Here is an 11,330-nt window from a genome sequence, read left to right on the forward strand (position 1 = left end):
AATCACATACAAAATGATGAAAATGTAAAATAAAATCAAAAAAATCTAACACAATGTAATAAAAACAAATTAATAAAAAGCAAAATAAATGTAATGATAAAAGAAATGTCAATAAAAATTAAAATAATTTATCTGTCCGTCCATCCATCCATCCATCCATCCATCCATCCATCCATCCATCCATCCATCATCCATCCATCCATCATCCATCCATCCATCCATCATCCATCCATCCATCCATCATCCATCCATCCATCCATCCATCTATCTATCATCCATCCATCCATCCATCCATCCATCCATCCATCCATCCATCATCCATCCATCCATCCATCCATCATCCATCCATCCATCCATCATCCATCCATCCATCCATCATCCATCCATCCATCCATCCATCCATCTATCTATCATCCATCCATCCATCCATCCATCCATCCATCATCCATCCATCCATCCATCCATCCATCATCCATCCATCCATCCATCCATCCATCTATCTATCATCCATCCATCCATCCATCCATCCATCCATCATCCATCTATCTATCATCCATCCATCCATCATCCATCCATCCATCCATCCATCTATCTATCCAGGATTCCAGTCTTGACTTTGACTTCAGAACTCCAGATTCAATTCAATTTTATTTATATAGCGTCAATTACAGTCAAATCGTCTCAAGACGCTTTACAGAACCCATATGCCTGACCCCCAGAGCAAGCCCAAAGGAGACAGTGGCAGGAAAACACCCTTTTAACAGGGAAGAAACCTCGAGCAGAACCCGGCTCTATATAGGGGGGACCCATCTGCCTGCTGGCCGGGGGGGTTGAGAGGGACAGAGGAGGGCAAGGGGGAGGGATGGGAGAAGAGGGAGGGGTGGGAAAGCAAGGAAAACACAACACACATTTGGATACAATTTCCTTTTTCTTAGTCTGGTCGTCTCTCAACATCTTTGACGTCTGTTTGGGGTTGTTGTCTTCTTGGTTTATGAACCCACGACCATCAGGTTCCATCCAGAAGGGGTTCCACAATGGAACACGATGTTGGGAGACGGTACCGTCCATTTCTGTTAAATAGATTAAAGCATAGAGACCCAACAGTTAACAGTATTTCCCCAGAACCTTCTTCTTTCTGACCATTTTATGATAACATTTCAGTTCACAACAATGGATTGTATAGACCCCTTTCACATGTAGTATGCATACTTCATTAGGCAGCTGCGTGCGCAGACCCGGTTCAAAACAAAGCCTGTTTACCTGGCCAAGGCGTGATATTGCAAGCACATATTACGCTAAATATGCCTTCTTGTTGTGCTGTCGGCTGTCAGAATCGTAGTAAAGCAGATGATATGGCAGCTGTGACAGCGACCAAGTGGAACTTGCTTTGTTACCGCGGCTAAACGTTTGGTTTACTTAATACTGATTTCCGTGTTCTCCGGAGCAGTCGTTACGTTGATATCACAGTTCCTGCTGATGTACTGGAGAAGCCCTGAGCCCGTTAGCAGGACAGTGCAGTATGTCAAAGTAGTGCCTGATAACGCATTGAAGGATTACTTTAATACCCAACATGCTGAACCAGGCCAGCAGCAACAGGACAGCACACCATCTGCTGCATCCAAACAGCAAGAGGCCATGTCCGGCAGGCAGCAGGAGGCGGCTGTCAGCAGCGGCAGCCCCAAACAACAGCCGCCACCGCCTTCTCAAAGCGAGCCCATTGATGCGGCCAAAGCCAAGACGTGCAATTTCCTAAACGCTATCTTTCTGTTCTTGTTCAGGGAACTCCAAGACACCCCAGTCATCAGACACTGGCTCACTCATTAAATTAAAGTGGAATGTGGAGGAGCTCCTGCACCGGGTCTGCACGCATACCTTGTGTTAGTAAACACTGCAAGGGGTCTATAGGAGTTAAGAATAAATATCATTACAGCAGATGCCTGTGCGACAATTCAGTAACTAAATTTAAGGAAGTAATACCATCTCTATTTACTTCAGCACCATTTACTGATAAAATGGAAGGCAAATATGATTAAATATTAAATATCTCTCCCATTTCTCTCTAAATTTCTGGAAAGAACAGTTGCAAAGCAATTCTGTGAACATTTACAAAGGAACAGCTTGTTTGAAGTGTTTCAGTCAGGCTTCAGAGTGCATCATAGCACAGAAACAGCTCTGGTGAAAGTTACTAATGACCTTCTCATAGCGTCACATAATGGACTAGTCTCTATACTTGTTTTGTTAGATCTTAGTGCAGCGTTTGACACAATCGACCACAAACATTTAATTACAGCGACTAGAACATTCTATTGGCATTAAAGGGACAGCACTGGACTGGTTTAAATCCTACTTATCAGATAGGTTCCAGTTTGACTCTTCTGAGCATACTAAGGTGACTCATGGAGTTCCTCAGGGTTCTATCTTAGGACCGATGCTTTTCACATTATACATGCGTCCTTCAGGCAATATCATTAGGAAGCTCTGTATTAATTTCCATTGTTATGCTAATGACACTCAGTTGTATTTATCTATGAAGCCAGATGAAACTGATCAGTTAGCTAGACTGCAAGACTGTCTTAAGGACATAAAGACCTGGATGACCTGTAATTTAATACTACTAAATTTAGACCAGACTGAAGCCATTGTATTTGGCCCCAAACATCTTAGAAACTCGCTTTCAAAGCATAAAGTTACTCTGGGTGGCATCACATTGGCCTCCAGTACTAATGTGAGGAACCTCAGAGTTATTTTTGACCAGGACATGTCCTTTTAACCTTGCCAGCAAGTTGATTTCTCGCGATATTTGTGAGTTCACAAATCTCTCAAGAAAGCATCTTGCACCGCTCCCGCTTTCACTGTTCGGACAGAGCCAAGTTGGCACGGGCCAATCACGCAGCAGTATTCGTGTGTGGGGCGGGATATCCGGGTGTGACGACGACACCAAGCGCCAGTAGATCAAAACAAACACGGCAACGGAGGACAACGATCGTGTAGATGCTGCTATTAAGTCAGTTTTAGCTGAATCTTGTATCGCTTCTTTGAAGGAAGAACAACGAGAGGCGCTTTGCGCATTTCTGGATGGTAAAGATGTTTGTGCTTTTTTACCTACGGGTTTTGGTAAGAGTTTAATCTACCAATTGGCTCCGCTCGTTGTGAAGATCCCGCGATTGGCTAAAAACAAACCTGTCAGAGGCGGGACATACTGTTGCATTGTCCAATCTGTGCCTCTTTCCTCCGAACGGATTTACATGGAGCGGTCCCAGATTGATATTGTGGAGTACTATCAAGTACTACACAATTATTAATCTGGCTATTGCCAGGTTAATGTCCTTTAACTCGCACATAAAACTAATCTGTAGGACTTCCTTCTTTCACCTGAGAAATATTGTTAAATCAGGAACATCCTGTCTCAGAATGATGCAGAAAAACTAGTTCATGCTTTTGTTACTTCCAGGCTTGACTATTGCAATTCCTTATTATCGGGTTGTCCAAATAGCTCTCTCAAACATCTACAGTTGATCCAAAACGCTGCAGCCAGAGTACTGATGGGTGTTATCAAGACAGATCATATTTCCCCTATACTTGCTTCTCTTCACTGGCTTCCTGTTAAATCCAGAATAGAATTTAAAATCCTTTCTTTCTTTCTTTCTTTCTTTCTTTCTTTCTTTCAAGTTTATTTGTAAAAGGACAGCGTGCAGCTACATTAAAAAGATGGTTGCACCAGATTTAGCTTCAAGCTAATTTCCATCTGTAGTCCTTGGTCAATAAAAAACATTCATTATTTAAAACAACGCATATAAAACGCATTACATTAACAATGCAAAACAAAATCTAAATCAAAATCAATCTTAAAATATTTACAAATATGTGTGCAACGTTGTTGGTTTATAGTGCAATTATCAAAATGCAAAAGTATAACGAGGAAGACTGTATTCAAACCAATTACAATATATTTAAAGTGCATTTAAATGACAAAAACAGAGTGCAAAAGTACAAAGTTAAAGTGCAGAGTTGTATGCAAAACAATAGTTTCGTAGATCCTAAAGGTGGTAGCTATCAGATGGTGCCGACGAGGGTAGCATCTGATAGCTCTATACCAGATTGGTACTGTAAATACACACTGTACTATTTTTACACTGATAGTCTGGTAGTCTGGCAGCCATCAGATGGTACCCACGAGGGTATCATCTGATGGCCAAATACCCGTCTGGTATTATTAATGCGAACAGGACTGATGATCAAACAGCCAGTTTTTAACAGCCCGAGAAAAGCTGTGGAAATCTGCCGTGTTCTTAAAATTATCAGGCAGCCCATTCCATTCCTTGATGGCTTTGTAAGAAAAGGCTGACTGAGAGAAGGCAGACTTTCTTTCGGGAATGTGGCAGTCACCCCTGAACGCCGACCTAAGCACTCTACTGGTTAGTTGAGAGCGTAGCTGTACAAAGGTCTTTAGAGGGGGTGGAGCCGCGTCATGTAAGATTTTATGTACCAGGCGGATATCAGAGTACCTGATCAGGTTGTCAAAGCTTAAAATTTTATATTTTTCCAATATGTTGCAATGGTGGTACCGCCGGGGCTTTTTATCTAGGATTTTCAAGGCCTGATTAATGTCTTCTGACATATAAAGCTCTTAATAACCAATCTCCATCAGATCTTAAAGATCTGATAGTACCATATTATCCTAGTAGAACTCTTGGCTCTCAAACTGCAGGCTTACTTGTTGTTCCTAGAATTTCTAAAAGTAGAATGGGAGGCAGAGCCTTCAGTTATCAGCTCCTCTCCTGTGGAACCTGCTCCCACTTGGAGGCAGACACCCTCTCTATTTTTAAGACCAGGCTTAAAACGTTCCTTTTTGACAAATCTTATAGTTAGGGCTGACTGGGTGACCCACAGGGGTTCGGCTTGTGTCTTCATTGCACAGCTGACTCCCTCTTGGACGTCCCTTCGTTCTGCCCCTAGTCATGCTGCTATAGCCTATAGGCTGCTGGGGGACTTTTCTTGATGCACTGAGCATGTATACCGTTATTGCTAATGCATGATATTAGCTTAAGCTGAAGTCAGCTAGTTAGTTAGCTAGTTAGTTAGTCAGCTAGTGTTACAGCATGCTAATATAGCATACTGTTATTAGCTTAACCTGATGCCAGCTAGTTAGTTAGCTAGTGCTACAGCATGCTAATCTAGCATAATGTTATTATTTTAACATGAAGTCAGTTAGTTAGCCAAAGCTACAACATGCTAAAATAGCATAATGCTGCGAGCTTAACATAAAGTCAGCTAGTTAGGTAGCTAGTGCTACAGCATGCTAATATAGCATAATGTTTATTAGCTTAACATAAAGTCATTTAGTTACTTAGCTAGTGCTACAGCATGCTAATGTAGCATCATGTTATTAGCTTTACCTAAAGTTAGCTAGTTAGTTAGGTAGTGCTACAGCATGCTCGTATAGCATAATGTCATTAGCTGAACTATAAGTTTGCTAGTTGTTAGCTAGTGCTACAGCATGCTAATACAGCATAATGTTATGAGCTTCTTGTAAAGTAAATTATTTAGCTAGGCAATGCTACAGCATGCTAATATAGCATAAAGTTATTAGCTTATTGTAAATTATTTAGCTAGGTAGTGCTACAGCATGCTAATATAGTATATTGTATAATTTTTAGTGCAACATAAATTTAGCAAGTTAGCTAATTTTTGTTGCAAAGAATCGCGGGATTGTTAATGTTCAAATCCAAATAGTTGAATTAATATTTCTGTGATTATTATTTCCATTGTTTGAATTTTGATTTGGTCATTTTCAGTGGGTTTTTTTGTTTATTTGTTGATAGATAGATAGATAGATAGATAGATAGATAGATAGATAGATAGATAGATATTTTAATAAAATGTTACATGTAGTTTATCTATTTAAGGCAGTCATTACTTGTTCAGGAACAGCTTGTCTTAATGTCAAAATGTGGAGTTAGCCGTGATTCTGTTTTCTGACAGCATCATAGAACAGTCAAAGCGCTTTAAAAAACAAACAAACAAACAAACACAAAACCCACTGAAAATGTTTATTTTTTAAAGCGCTTTGACTGTTCTATGATGCTGTCAGAAAACAGAAACACAGCTAACTCCACATTTTGACATTAAGACAAGCTGTTCCTGAACAAGTAATGACTGCCTTAAATAGATAAACTACATGTAACATTTTATTAAAATATCTATCTATCTATCTATCTATCTATCTATCTATCTATCTATCTACACACATTTCATGAGTTTATTTTTTTACAATAATTCTGTTAAACCACAGTTCAAAAGCAATGTCTGATTTTCATTGGTTACTTTTCATAGAAGTTTTATTTATCATTACTTTTGTCAGATTCAGATTATTTCTGTGACCATTGTGGGTTTTTCTTTCATTAACTGAGGGGTACCAACAGTTTTGTCCACATGTGTAAGACGTTCCGACAAAGTTCAACTAATGATTTTGGTGGGAAGTTCTCATTAAGTTCTCAGAACATTCCTCTTAAAGGTGAGACAACTAAAGATGTTCTAAACATCTTAAATATTTCTGCCCTTGAATGATCTTATTCTGTCATCATATGACACTGCAGAACATTGTGGGAAGGCTTTGTAGTCTTTCATACATCACATTACAGGAACGTCATAAACATTCTGACAAAGTTCTACTAATGTTATCAGTGGTAGAACTTTGATAAAGGACTTTGTAGAACTTTGGGGATGTTGCTGAGGGGACACATCATAGAACACGCTTCTCTAAAAGATTCTCACATTGTTCCATGATAGCAAAGGAAGAACGTTCTCAAACCAACATTGGAACAGTGTTTTCCTGATGTTCTTGAGGCCTTAGGAACATGTTAAAGTTCCAGTAATGTAATATATTAAAAGTAGAACATGTTGCCTTTTTATTGAGGGAACATATTATAGAACGTTCCTCGATAAACACTACCACAACGGAAACATTGGAAGGATGTTCTCCGTGTAACTTTTGACAACATTTTCAAAATATTTTTGAGAACTCAGATGGCAGAACGTCAGCTGGAACGTTCTGCCTGTAATGTTCTAGATCAGTGTTTCTCAAATAGTGGGGCGGCCCCCTGGAATATCTGGATAGTGCCGTAGCAAACGAATATTCGGATATTTGGGATATTCGGGTCCAGCCTTAATGTTTTGTAAAAAAAAAAAAAAACATAGTTCATTAAATGTGATCATTTTCAGAACGGACTTTTTTGAATTAAAACAAAGGGGAAACGTTGGAGTTGTGGTTGTTACCAGGGTATGATGCTGTGATTTTACTGGTGGGGAACACTGGAGATCAGACTGGGCTTCATGTGGTTTGACAGCCCTGATCTGTACTGTGTGAAAAACAACAAAACAGAGTCAGATAAAATATATATGGGCGTGTGTCTCACAATGTTCTACACTTAGTTGGAGCGTTCAGGCTGCAGTGTTCTGAGGATGTCGTTGAGGAACCACATTATAGAACCTACATGATATTCCCAAAATGTTCCACAATGTTCCAGCACAACGAAAAAGAACGCTCTCAGTCTCACCGTGTCATCGCTGGACAGTTTAGAACATCTTTAGTTAGCTTAGTGTTTACTGATTCTGGGAACTGAATGATGAGATTAGTAGAACCTAACAAAACTTTCCAAGAACGTTTTTTTCTGGTGAAGTGGGTAGAACTCACAGCTCTCAGGGCTCCCAGCAGCTGGGAGTAGGAGAAGATGATGATGGTGAGCGGGAGGATGAAGCAGGTCACCATCAGGAAGTAGACGTAGCTGGTGGTCTTGTGCTCCTCGTTGTGGGTGTACCAGTCGGGACCACAGGAACAGCCCAGACCTTCAGGGATGTACCTAGAACCGAGAACACAGGGCTCTATCTCAGCTGTACCACTGCAAAAGGTGTGTCTGATTCACCCTCAACCCAACCAGTCGAGGCAGACGTCCGACCTCCCTGAGTCTGGTTCTGCCAGACATTCTCGTGATATATTTTTGTGGTATTTCGTATTTTAAAGAACATTTAAATTGGAACATATTTGGAGGGTCAAGAACGTTCTCAAAGGAACACTTCAGATGTATTCAAGGCCTCATAAATTGTTACTGGAACATTCTGAGAACGTTTTTGGGATGCTGTTAGAGGAACATGTGACACAAAATTCTTTTTTAAAACATTCCCACAAGATAACAAATACAGGACGTTGAATTTAAACATTCAAGAACTTTTATTGAGTCTCTTTAGAGAACTTCTTCTTCCTTTTACTTCTGGGAACCTAAAAAAGACTTTGCAGAACTTTCTCAGATCATTTTTAGATAGAAAAAATTTCTAGCTGGGTCGATGGAACTTTGGTTTTGCTGGGTTTCTCTCTTTAAACAATTGTTCTAGTTTCAGTAAAAGCGCAAAAACGAGGTTTATTTGTGACGTTAGAACTCAACCACTGGTTCCTCTGAGTAGAGATTTAGAGTCAAAGTTCCTCATTAATACTTCAGTTGGAGGAAATGGAACCTTTATGTTGATGTTTCTTAGAATAAAGTTGCAGCGATGCTCAATGTTAAACCGGTGGCAGATAGAACGTCTACAAAACGTTCCTAAAATGTCCCATTATCAGAAAACAAAGGACAAAAAGCACATCTTAGAAAGTCTTTAGAGAACTTTATCCTGCCTTTCAAAAAATCGTTCTGATAACTTCCCACTAACAGAACTTTCTCAGATCAAAGGAAAGTTTGGTTCTGTTGGGTTTCTGCCGACAAATTGGTAAGATTTTCACAGAACGTTGGGAACACTGATGAAGAATCAAAAGAACCTTAAAAAGTCTTTAATATGAGGTTTACTTAGAGCTAATTTTTGGGTTGTAAGAAGCTGACGTAAACCAGTGGTGTTAAAACGACTTGTTGATGTAAATGGGTTTGTTCCCGACATAACAGGGTTCTTGTCGGTTCTTTACCTGCTCCAGCCCCAGAACGGTGGTGTTGCACAGAAGATCAGAATGACCCAGGTGAAGGCGACGGCACCCGTCACCAGACCTGGAGAACCCAAGAAGAACAGGTATCATGCACAGATCATCTCCCGGTCTGCTCACCTGTTCCGTTAAATTGCATTTACCTGCGATGGACCCGACCGCGACTCTAAAGCACACAAGGTGTGGCCGAAAAATAGTAACCCTTGAGGCTGGCGAAGAACACCTGGCTTACGGAGAACCCTAACCCGAGCCCTCAAAGGGGTCCACTTTGGAGATGTTCTCGTACAGGTGGAAGTGTTTCCCCATGATGACCGGAGTCTGTGCTGCTGTCCGACCAGCAGAGCCTCTTTATATACGCTGGCAAACCACTTACACCCAACACTGAGCTGCAAATGTTCTGCCGGCCGATCATCTTACAGATGATCAAGAGATTTTCAGCTTTCTTCAATCCTGAGGAAAATCTGTCCTTATCTCTGCTCCAATTCCCCCCATGGAAGAGGATCGAGGCATTTTAGCCGGATGCTAAGCCGCACAATTGGAAACTTGCCCTTCACACAATGCAGTTTTCACTTTAACCCGCTTTAGAGGTTTTAAAACGCTCAAATTTAACCCCAAAATGAGGTTACGTGAAAGTTTTCCTGATGGAGCTGCAATCCGTGGACGAATTTTTTAAACAACCGTGGACGAGTTTTCAAAAACGTATTTGCTGATTCTGAATTAAATTAACCTTTTAACTTAACACTGAAACACATTCAGTCAGCTCCAATCAGCCCATTAGCGCCCCAAACAACTAACTTCTAATGAAATTATGTTAAAGGTTTCTCTAATTCAACAATTACTGAATGATTACTCGCAGAAAGGCCCGTTTTAAAGTTGACGATCTATAAAACAATCTGTTTTTCCACTTTATTTCTGAGGAATTGTGAAGCGTTACGTTTTTAATTGTCTTCATTACGAACCCAAAGTTTTAAAAGTAACTAGATTAAGGTAGTTTTCATGCTTTTATTCAACCTAAGCACCACATTTATGAGCGCTGTAGAGGAAATAAAAGATTTAAACGTGTTCAGTTTTATTCAATCATTCATAATTTTCACTTAAGAGAAGCTTTAAAAGTGTCAGTGAAGGAACAAGCCTGAGATTCTGACATTTGATTGAAGATAATTTGGGTTTTTATCAGGATTTAAACCCACTAAGACACAAATCTGAGGTTACTCACACAACAAATCAGAATAATATAAAAATCCAACAACATCCAGAACAGTGAAACCCAGTCAATAATCAGCCGCTGATCTGTTGTTTTCAGACTCTGAGCTTCACTCTGAGCAGAATTAATCCTTTAAATCCTGTAGGTCAGTAACTCAAGTGGGTCGTTAAAGAATTAAACCGTTAATTATGCTAAACTCTTCATGAACAGAGTTACAGAAGCACGTTCTAAACATTTGAAAAACCACTTTAATGTCACAAATCAACAAGTTTAAGACCCAGAAAAGAGGATTTTAAACATAAAAACCCAACAAAAATGTTATAAAATGTTGACTTTGACTGTAATAAACATGAAGGATTCAGCAGATTCATTTAGAGCTTCTGTTTTTTAAATATTTAGAAATGAAAACACAAGAAATTCAAGGATTTTTCATTTTCATTTAAAGTTATTTTGTGTCTTTGGTTTGTTATTTTATTTTACACACATTTTTAAGCTGATTACTAGTGAAAAATATCAGTTTTTTATTAATCATTTTAGTTTTATTGTTTCCTGCATAATTTTGTTACTTTACACATGAAAAAAGCAACAAATCTAAGGATTCCCTGCAAGAGTGCGACAGTTTTTTAGCTTTTATGTGTGACAGTTTTGGTGTTTTATTTATTTTAATTTTTTGTATTCTTTAATTCATTATTTTATGCAGGATTTCCCTAAAGTCTGGACGCAGACTTCTAAATTACCGTTATTTGTTTGCATTCCTGCACAGAAATATGTTTTCTTGGTTTTATGTTGTTCTTCAGGCTGTAATTTGGGTCTAAAAACATGAATTCAGTTTCCTGTCCAACATGGTGAAGCGTAGAGAACAAACTGGGTCTGAATTAAAGAACTTCCTGATGCCGGACGTTCTCTGAGACAGAAAATGTTCTCACAGTGAGGACTAGCAGGACTTGGACTGGATTACAGAGACTGGTACTTAGAAAACGAAAGTTAACTGAAGCAGATGTCCTCAAGATCTGAAGTCCTGGAGACAGAAGCTTCGAGACCAGAATCCTAGAAAGTCTCCAGAATGAAGGAACGAGGCTGAAAAAACCACTGAAAATTATCAAATCAAAATTCAAACAGCAGAAATAATAATCACAGAAATACTAATTCAAATATTTGGATTTG

General features: G+C 39.4%; 1 pseudogene; it reads right to left on the bottom strand.

Moving 5' to 3' along the window:
- Positions 1 to 945: 945 nt before the first annotated feature.
- LOC127533515 (ultraviolet-sensitive opsin-like) lies at positions 946 to 9,374 on the bottom strand (annotated as a pseudogene).
- Positions 9,375 to 11,330: the final 1,956 nt, after the last annotated feature.

The sequence above is a fragment of the Acanthochromis polyacanthus genome, chromosome 1, assembly GCF_021347895.1.
Source record: "Acanthochromis polyacanthus isolate Apoly-LR-REF ecotype Palm Island chromosome 1, KAUST_Apoly_ChrSc, whole genome shotgun sequence".
Taxonomy (NCBI): domain Eukaryota; kingdom Metazoa; phylum Chordata; class Actinopteri; family Pomacentridae; genus Acanthochromis; species Acanthochromis polyacanthus.